The sequence below is a fragment of the Pseudorca crassidens genome, chromosome 14 (assembly GCF_039906515.1).
Source record: "Pseudorca crassidens isolate mPseCra1 chromosome 14, mPseCra1.hap1, whole genome shotgun sequence".
Classification (NCBI taxonomy): Eukaryota; Metazoa; Chordata; class Mammalia; order Artiodactyla; family Delphinidae; genus Pseudorca; species Pseudorca crassidens.
Genome location: NC_090309.1, coordinates 37,045,885 through 37,056,092, shown reverse-complemented (window position 1 = coordinate 37,056,092; position 10,208 = coordinate 37,045,885). Strand labels below are relative to the sequence as shown.

The window sequence follows — 10,208 nt, the reverse complement described above, 5'->3', positions numbered from 1 at the left end:
ACATCTAGACAAGTAAATGTTACCTATTAAATGCTCATTAGATTAAATTCCTCTGTTTATGTATCATTATATTATTAATCTTCAAGGCATAGACACCTTTTTCTAGATATCTATTAAAGGCATAGATATTCACATAATATGTAGGACATTAAATTTTAGTGTTTTCTGGTCTTTTGACCTAGAGACTATTATAAAAATAATCCTATAATCAAAACAAAGAAAATGTATCCACAATTGCATTGATAAATTTTGCAGAATCCAATTGTCTACGAAAATCTTGTAATCTTGGTGAATACTATTTTAAAACATCATTTTAAACTTTAATTTTTTTCTACTTACAGTAAGTTAAAAACTTGTTCAGAAAAATAGTGAAATTTATCAAATAATGTTTTATTTTGTGTGAAATTCTAAAGTGCCTCCCTTAACAGTCTAAGAAGTCTTTGAATAGCATCTCATTGAAGGATTACCCTACCCCTTCTCTCCCAAGCCTACCCCCAAAAACTCATAAAAGGAGGACATTAAATTTTTAGGCATTTTTAAACAATCATACATTATTTAAATCAAACGTTGATATTCTGATTTAATTTTACCTACAATTTGTAAGTTAAAAAATACCCTTTTCTCTATGCTTAGCACTTTCAATTCCTCTTTAAGTAGGCTAGTGAATCTTTCCAGCCTGAAATTTATAAGTATTTCTAGTTTTTACACAATTTTGGAAATATCTGGTGTTATATGGAGTATATATACATTTCACTTTGATAATTAATCTTTTCTCAATCAGTATATATACACACGCATATATACACACACAATCACAGATTCGTTTGCAACTTTATATGATAGTTACTAACACTGATATACACTACTTCCTGTGAGCAAGATACTTTTCTTTCTTTTTTTTTTTTTTTGGCTGTGCCATGCGGCTTGCAGGATCTTAGTTCCCTGACCAAGGACTGAACCCAAGCCCTCGGCATTGAAAGCTCAGAGTCCTAACCACTGCATCGCCAGGGAATTCCCAGCAAGATACTTTTCTAAGTGATTTATATGCAATATATTAACTCATTTAGTCCTCACAACAACCCTGTAAGCTAGGAGGTGGTATCCCCACTTTTCAGAAAGGAAACTTAGGCACAGAGATGTTAAGTAAGAGCCAAGATATAATAATTTTATTTTTCACATTTATATACTCTTTATATAGTTTTTAAAACATGCCAATGCGATATATTTTATGGGAATTGTATAATAATGTGTAGCAAAAGTATGAAAACATGCATTGGAATGATAAATTCCAAATCAGTAAAAGTTACCTCTGGAGAACTGGAGAGGAATAAGGGATCTAGGAAGAGTCCATGGTTTTTCAGCCATAACTGTACTGTCTTTAAAATAAATCTGAAGCAGATTTGGTAAAGATTAAGATTTAACACAGCCAGGTGGTGTGCACTTGATCATTCACTGTATGTATTTTTCTAAGCTTTGTTGTATGCTTGAAATCATAATAAAATACAAAGTTCAGGTTTTTCATTTAAAAACAAAGGATCGGGGGCTTCCCTGGTGGCACAGTGGTTGAGAGTCCGCCTGCCGATGCAGGGGACACTGGTTCATGCCCCGGTCCAGGAAGATCCCACATGCCGCGGAGCGACTGGGCCCGTGAGCCATGGACGCTGAGCCTGCGCATCCGGAGCCTGTGCTCAGCAACGGGAGAGGCCACAACGGTGAGAGGCCCGCGTACCACACACACACAAAAAAGGATCATTCTTATCCTTCAGCAGTTTATATTTAAAAAGAGGACAGGAAGGAGTTAGTGTTATTTTGTGTTGATTTCCTTTATATAAGGAGCTTTTAATTGAAAATATTTGAATTAAGAATTGTTGCCCTCCCAGGGGTCCTCTGCAGTAACTTCCCTTGCCTGGGCTCTTCTCTAATTGCTGCCAACCATCTCAACAGCCCTGTATCACACTTCTAATTTCTATTTCTGCCCTTAGCCTAGGGTAGGACTTATAGGTCTGGATTAGATGTATTCCCTGGGAGAGAGAAAAGGAAGACACTATATGTGGGGAAGAAGCAGGGAAGTAAGGAGTTTTGGAAAAGTGAAAAAAGAGGAAAAATAGGAGATTTAAGACTCCATCCTATCACTCCTCAGTCACCACCACCCCTATTCCAAATAACTAACTTAAGTAAACTTTGCAGAGAAAAATTGCTAATAAATTAAAGGTTGTCTGTATGCTCAAAGCTTAATTTACAAGCACTATTTTGGTGAGTAGTTTCCAGAGGAAAATTAAGTAGTAAATTAGAATAAATTCACTGCATGTTCTATTTATGTAAATATTTACAATATGCCACAAACCATTTCAATTAAATATCTACTAACATCATGGTGTTTTCTTCCTTTCATTCATACAGCAGATACCTATTGAGCACTCACTATATGTCAGGCCCTGTTCTAGGTGCTAGGGTCACTGAAATGATCAAATTAAAAAAAAAAATAGCCCTTATAGAACTTCACTTTCTTGGCATTTGTGTATGTGTGTGTGCACGTGCATGTTTGTGTATTGGAATCAGAAATTTAGAGTGTGAGAGGGCAGTGTTGTAGGGCTTCGTAAAAATTCTAATGTCTTTGGTTTTTTACTGTGTGAGATGGGAAGCTATTGCAGGGTTTTTGAGTAGAGATGTGACATAATCTGTCTTTTAAAAGGATCTGTCCCGGGGCTTCCCTGGTGGCGCAGTGGTTGAGCGTCCGCCTGCCAATGCAGGGGACACGGGTTCGTGCCCCGGTCCGCGAATATCCCACATGCCGCGGAGTGGCTAGGCCCGTGAGCCATGGACGCTGAGCCTGCGCGTCCGGAGCCTGTGCTCCGCAACGGGAGAGGCCACAACAGTCAGAGGCCTGCGTACCACAAAAAAAAAAAAAAAAAAAAAAAAAGGATCTGTCTGTCTGCTGTACAGTAAGTAGATTATAGGAGTGCAAGAATGGAAGCAGGAAGATTTCATTAGGAGTTGGTGACTGATACAGCTAAATGATCATTTTGTAATGAATACAAATGTCAAATCTGTATGTAGTACGCCTGAAACTAACATAATATGTACATAAACTGTATTTCAATAAATAAATAATACATCAAAAGTTAAAAATAAATAGATGAGGGCTTCCCTGATGGCGCAGTGGTTGAGAGTCAGCCTCCCGATGCAGGGGACATGGGTTTGTGCTCCGGTCCGGGAAGATCCCACATGCTGTGGAGCGGCTGGGCCCGTGAGCCATTGCCGCTGAGCCTGCGCGTCCGGAGCCTGTGCTCCGCAACGGGAGAGGCCCCAACAGTGAGAGGCCCACGTAACGCAAAATAAATAAATGAATGAATGAATGATAGTAGTGGCTTGAACCAAGATGGTAGCAATAGAGATGATGAGAACTGGTAGGACAGTTACTAGAATTGGAACCTCTAAGATTTTCCCCATTGCTAAACTCAAAAAAACTCAATTGGAACCTCTGTAAGATTTTCCCCATTGCTAAACTCATTGCTAAACTCTAAGATTTTCCCCATTGCTAAACTCAAAAACTTCAGAGGTACATACTCCCTTCTGAAAAGTCAAGGCCCACACAGCCTACTTTCCCGGCATACTGCCTACTCGCTTCATATATCCTACATTCCAGCCAAACTCTATGATATGACTTCCTGCTCTTTGACAGTTGCCCCATGCTTTATCTTTAGTGCCTGCCGTTTCCTCTGTTAATTAAAATCCTTTGCATTTCAAATTCTCTTTCATGAAGTTTTTTTTTCTCATTTTCACCACTCTTTCCAGTCAAGTGAGATCTTTTTCTTAGAATCTTTAAAACCACCTTTTACTTTATTTGGTGTTTATAGTCTGCCTTGTATTAATTACTTTTACTGTCTTCCTGTATTGGTCCTCATAATTAATTATAAGTTTCTTTAAGGTTGTGGCTCCATTACTCAGTCCTACCCCTTATAGAACCTATCGTATGTAGCAGATGCTCAGTAAGGTGCGTGTGTGTGTGTGTGTGTGTGTGTGTGTGTGTGTGTGTGTATAGTTTAATTTTTAAAAAGTCATTACAGAAGCATACAGAAGCATTGTAGAAAATAGTCAATCAAAAAAAAAATTACACTCCCATTACCCAGGAATCCCACTGTAAACAGTTCAGTGCATATCTTTCCACACATATATTTATGTACGTGTACTTTTTTACCAGAATGAAATCTTATCATACAGACTGTTTTGTAGGTTGTTTTGATTTAGTCAGTTAGACTCCCTTACCACTTCAAGAAATTTTCATCTAAACTAATATTCAAGACCATATTCAAATTCTTCCCCAGTTGACTCAAAAATGTCCCTTTACAGCTGACTTGGCCAAAACATTCACTCCATATTCTTCTGGTTATTAAAATTATGAAAGGGTAATATACTTTTACTATAGAAAATTTGGAAAATGTGGGAAGTGTAAAGAAAACTGGTATGCCTCTTAGTGCCAAATATCCATCTGTTTTAACACTTGGGACAGAGTAGCACTCAATAAATATATATATTTAAAGGAATAATAGAAAAATATGTCAGTCATCACACTACAAAAAGATAACTGTAAACATTTTGGTTTACATTTAGTTTTGTTTTTTTCCCTATGGATATACGAGTGTCACACACACATACATGTATGAATGAATCATATTGTATCTCGGTGAACAGGTTTGTAGGTAATTTGGTTATTTCCACAGGACTGAGTCTTAGAAGTGGAGTTACTAAATCAAAGGGAAAACCAATTGCTTTCTAAGAGGTTGTAATAAAATCACTCCTACTAGCAATAGTCGAGAGCACCCATCTTCCTGTAATCTGCTCAGGTGGTCAATAAATATGCAGTTTTTAAATTGTTTACCTGAATTTTTATTTTGAATTTGGGCTTTTCAGTAGCGTGGAATGTTTGCATAATTTAAAATTTTTTGAAGGGTTTAAACGTGAGACATATCCTTGTTGATAGAGGTTAAAATTGTTTAATGTCATGCTCTTTTAAAAATAGCTCTGATTCTATTTAAGTACAAGAAATAGGATATTATTTTCTAGAACTGTGTTGTGCAGTACGGAAGCCAGTGGCCACATGTGCCACTTGAAATAAAGCTAGTCCAAAGTAAGATGTGCATTAAGTATAAAATACCAGATTTCAAAAACTAATGTAAAATATAGATTTTACATTGATATCATGTTAAAATAATAATATTTTGGATACTTTGGGTTAAGTAAAATATATTAAATTAATTTCACCTCTTTTTAAATTGGCTACTGGGAAATTTTAAATTGTATATGTGGCTTTATTGTAGTTTGATTGGACAGTGCTACTCTAGAGTATGACATTTTTACCTATGGAAAAGAAATGCAAGATAACTTCATTGTTCTAGAAAGTAGTTAATAGTGTTCTTAAAGTTACTTCCTACATTTAAACCTGTCAGTGTGTTTTTTCCAGTATACTCAATTTGCACATTTTTCAAATTATGTTTTTTATTACAGACTATAAGTTATTGCAGTTCTTATGCTCTGAAAGAAATATGTGTAGTAGGTTGGGGGAGGGTGTTAGGAAACTTACTTGAGGAATTGATACCTCTTCTAGGAATTGAAGCATGTGTGGGCATGTTTTATGCAATAGGATTGTAGGTGCAAAGGCCTTGTGGCACAAAAGAATGTTATTGTCTGACTTTCAAAAACTGAAAGAAGGCCTAGTTTAGAGCATTGAAAACTATAGGGGAAGGGAGAAGGAATCTGTGTTGGAGAGATGGGAATGGCTTAGACTTTATTAAAGATTTTTTTAAAATCTTTATCATAAGCAGGGGATTGATGTGAACAGATTGACTTTTTTTTTAAGTTTATTTGTTGTGATTGTTTATGAGATATATATATATATATATATATATATATATTTAATTTATTTATTTTTGGCTGCATTGGGTCTTCATTGCTGCACTCGGGCTTTCTCTAGTTGCGGTGAGCCCCGGGGGCTACTCTTCATTGCAGTGCACGGGCCCTTCATTGCGGTGGCTTCTCTTGTTGTGGAGCACGGGCTCTAGGCGCGCGGGCTTCAGTAGTGGCATGTGGGCCGGTAGTTGTGGCTTGCGGGCTCTAGAGCACAGGCTCAGTAGTTGTGGCACACAGGTTTAGTTGCTCCACGGCGTGTGGGATCTTCCTGGACCAGGGCTCAAACCCGTGTCCCCTGCAATGGCAGGCAGATTCCTAACCACTGAGCCACCAGGGAAGCCCAAATTGACTTTTTAAAAGATTACTTGGGTTGGGCATGATTGAATACTAATCAGGGAGACTAGTTTAGATGATGGAAGCTTACACCAGAATGGAGTCAGGAGAGTTGGAAAGAGGTACAGGTATTCCAAAGTTGAGAGATTCATGAGATAAAAATAATTCTTTAGAGATAGTGGAGGGTGGGGAGCTTTGTCAGGAATGGCTCTGAAGTTTCTGGCTTAGTGACTGGGTGGGTGGTGGTGCCATCTGCCCAGGGTTAGAGAGCCCTGGATGAGAACCAAGTTTGAGGAAGAAAAGCTTGGCTTCTGTTCTTCTTAAGCCCAGTTCCAGGTCTTTGAGGACCTCAAGTGGAGAGGACTGTAGAGAATTGGCTTGGCTGGACTGGGTTTCAGGTTTGAGGGCTGGGCTGCAGGGAGAAATCTGGGAGTCCTAGAATGTACTAATTAAACCTTAGGTGGATGAGATTGTTTGAGGGAGAGTTGAGTAAGAACAGAGCCTAGATGAAACCTGGAAGAACTTATGCTACTAATTTGAGTATGATCAGTACTTACAAGAAAATATCGGTTTGTTTTGAAGCCTACTTGTAAAAGTGAAAGTGAGGAGTAAGTTGGATCAAATAAGTTAAATACTTCTGTTTGACTTATATGTATTTGAATAGATAATCTAACACAATTCTTATTTATTTGGAAACATACCTTTTTCCTGCAATAGAAAACAAACTGGGCTTCCCTAACATCAAACAAGCTGGGAATATTTATGAATAAGTATTGGTATTTTTGCTACGTTAGTAGATCTAAGGAAAAATTATGTAATTATCTCCATAAATACTGAAAAGTCACTTTAAAAACCCATCTTCTGATTTTTTTAAACAAAGCAACTTAAAATAAGAATTATTAGAAAATTCTGTAATATGATAAAACATATATACCTCAAACCAAAAATCAGTACCTTAATTCAGTATCCTAATTAAGGGGAAATACTAGATTCCTGCTGTCACCACTACTACTAAATCTGGTATTGGAGGCATTAGCCAGCACAATCAATAAGGAAAAAGAGACATAAGAATTGGAAAGGAAAAGGTCAAACTTCCCCAATTTGCTTATGATGTGATGGTATACTGTACAAGTAACAAGAGCTTTCAATTTTATAAACAGTACTCAGCAGTTAGAAAATAAGATAGATGAGCAGAAGAAAAAAAAAAGGTAAAGTCCTTAACAATAAACTTAATAAATGTAAAAACCCTACATTGCTGTTGCAGTTTTATTAACAATTCTGTGTTTAGGTAATAGAAATCATTCTAAGTCATATCTTCTTATTCTTTAAATGCTGACTTTAAATGATACTTTTCAAAGTAAGACTTCTAGGAGTAGGATCTTTAATATTTGTATACATCTTAATGAGACCACAGTTTTTTAAATGGATGAAGTGAATAACATTCCTGCCTCACCCACCCTCCCAAGTGGACATTTTTGTTGTTGTTTTCTTCTTGGTCATTGCTTATGTTTTGTAGTATTTTCTGTTTTGCTGTGGTTTATCATCTCGCATAATAATTGTTTATTGTGTGCATGCAGAAATGTTGACCTGGAGTATTTGCAGATAAAACATGTCTGCTATAGCAACACTCAAAATCTGAAGCATTGATTAATTTTCTCTCTTAAAGCTTTCATTTTTAGTAGCTATTTATAAAAAGTAATGAACCTATCATTAAGAAATAACTTAACTCTCTCTCTCTTCTTTTTTTTTTTTTTTTTTGGCCATACGACACAGCTTGTGAGAATCTCAGTTCCCCCACCAGTGATCTAATCCGGGTCATGGCAGCGAAAGCCCGGAATCCTAACTACTAGGCCACCAGGGAACTCCCTAACTCTTTTTACATTGAATATTTTTAATAGCATCTTTGTTCCTTAAAAAAAAATTATACAAGAGATTCAAGTATCAAATTCAAATTTTCTCTTAGCTAAAGCCAAACAATATTTGACTATTCATTACTTTTTACTTGTAGTTAAATCATGGTTTCTTCTTACTCCTTTGCATATTTCAGACTCCTCCCTCTATATCATAATGAGCCAGCAGATGATAGCATTCTGTCTCATTAAGTTTCAGAAGTTTACTTGAAGCACAGTCCAAGTGTTACACCTGAATAAAATGTACAGATTTTAATCAGATAACCAGTGACCTTGGTTTCTCGAGGTGGAGAAAAGTTTCTGTAGTTGCTGCTGTTCACATATTCATTTCTTAGTGTTCAGCTGCAAGTGAAACTGTGATTAATTTTTTAAACGTGGGGTTTTTTCCCCCAAGAATTCTATAACATTTATATAGATAATTATAAACGTTTCAAGGATTAATGCAGTAATTTAAATTTGATCCTTTAAGGAACTTTTCCAATATTCATTTTTAAGAAAAGTACTAATTTATCGTGAACTCCTTGTTTTTGAAATCTTAAGAGAGTTAAATTTTGTAGTGATATTCTCATGTATGTGTACTGACAGAACTTTAAGAAATATTTGTACAATCAAATCACTGTAAGTAAGGGAAAACTTTTTGTAAGAAAAAGTACTATTTCATTGATTTACCTATATTAATGTGTTCAGCAGTGAAGTTTAGGGATGTTTATGTTATCCCCAGAGTTATAAAGTCCAGTAATATTTATATTCTTTGGAAGTTTAACACAGTGGTTCTTAACCTTAGCTAACCATCAGAATTATCTTTGAAACTTTTTTTTTAAATACAGATATTCAGGCCCATCTATTCTATAAAAAAAATACTTAATACAAAGCTAAGATTGAGACACATTGGTTTATAGCCTACTAAGAGGAGAAAAACATGGAAATAAATTTGATTCACTTTGTTAAATGTAATAAAAGAGATAGGTCTAAAGAAGAATTAATTCAGACATGCAACCTGACATAATGAAAAGAACACTGATTTTTTTAATGTTAGAGTCCTGCTGCATAACTCTTTGTGGGACCTTGAGCGGATTTTTTGACCTCTCTGAGCCTGTTCCTTTATCTAAAAATGGATGTTTGAGATTAAATTGGAGAGTGTACGAATAAGTACATTGCACAGTTCCTATCACATAATAACTTGATAAATATTGGTGATATCACTTCACAGAAAAACTCTATGCCTGAGTAGGGTTTTGAAGGCTTAGTAAATGGGTTTTCTGGACAGATAAGAATAGTAAATTAGAAGAAGTGGCATATGTGACAACCTAGAGGTAACGTAGTGCCAGTGGAGAACCCAGGGGGTAGTGTTGTCTGGGTGGAGGAAAGAGGGAGTGTCTTAGCTCTATGGCTAAGATAAGGAGTTTCAAGTGGACTACAGGAATCCTGGCCAAAAATAATGAGGCCCTGAAATACAATATTGGTTTTGGGATATTAAATACAGTAAGAGTTGTTAAGGATTTAATTTGTGGTTCATTTAATTTGAGGGAGGGAGATGGCAAAGAGGGAACAGTCAGAGGTAACACTCAGATTTCCGGACTTAGAACTCAGAATATTATAAGAACAAGTGGTTTCTGTTTGTTCTTTGAGTAGAGGTTGACTTCAGTTTTGGAATTGGAGGATATGAGTTGTATTTGGGACATCCAGGTAGAGAGATTCAAAAAGGCAGTTGGGTAGGCAGAGGTTGGGCAGATAGATAGAGGTTTGGCCATAGTGAACATATAATTATCAAACAAAATGGGGAAGAGATAATATCAAACAAAATGGGGAGGAGATCTCTCAGGGATAAGAATATGAGGAAGCCAAGGCCTGGGGAACATGGACATTAATGAGGCAAGCAGAAGAAACACATCCACTGAAGGAGGAGAAAGAAAGGATATGATAGGTAGGAGGAGAATCAAGAGAGAATGCCTCTTCAGAAAGGCTTTTTCACTTAAAAATGTGTTTTAGACACCTTTCCCTATTAGCAATATAGCTTTATCTTTTTAAAAAATGGTTACAGTTTCTATTTACCCTAAT

General features: G+C 36.3%; 1 protein-coding gene across 5 annotated transcripts in view; it reads left to right on the top strand.

Annotated features, from left to right (window-relative positions):
* Window positions 1–10,208, top strand: part of AFTPH (aftiphilin) — a 63,779-nt gene that overhangs the window by 1,421 nt on the left and 52,150 nt on the right. The window lies entirely within an intron of this gene.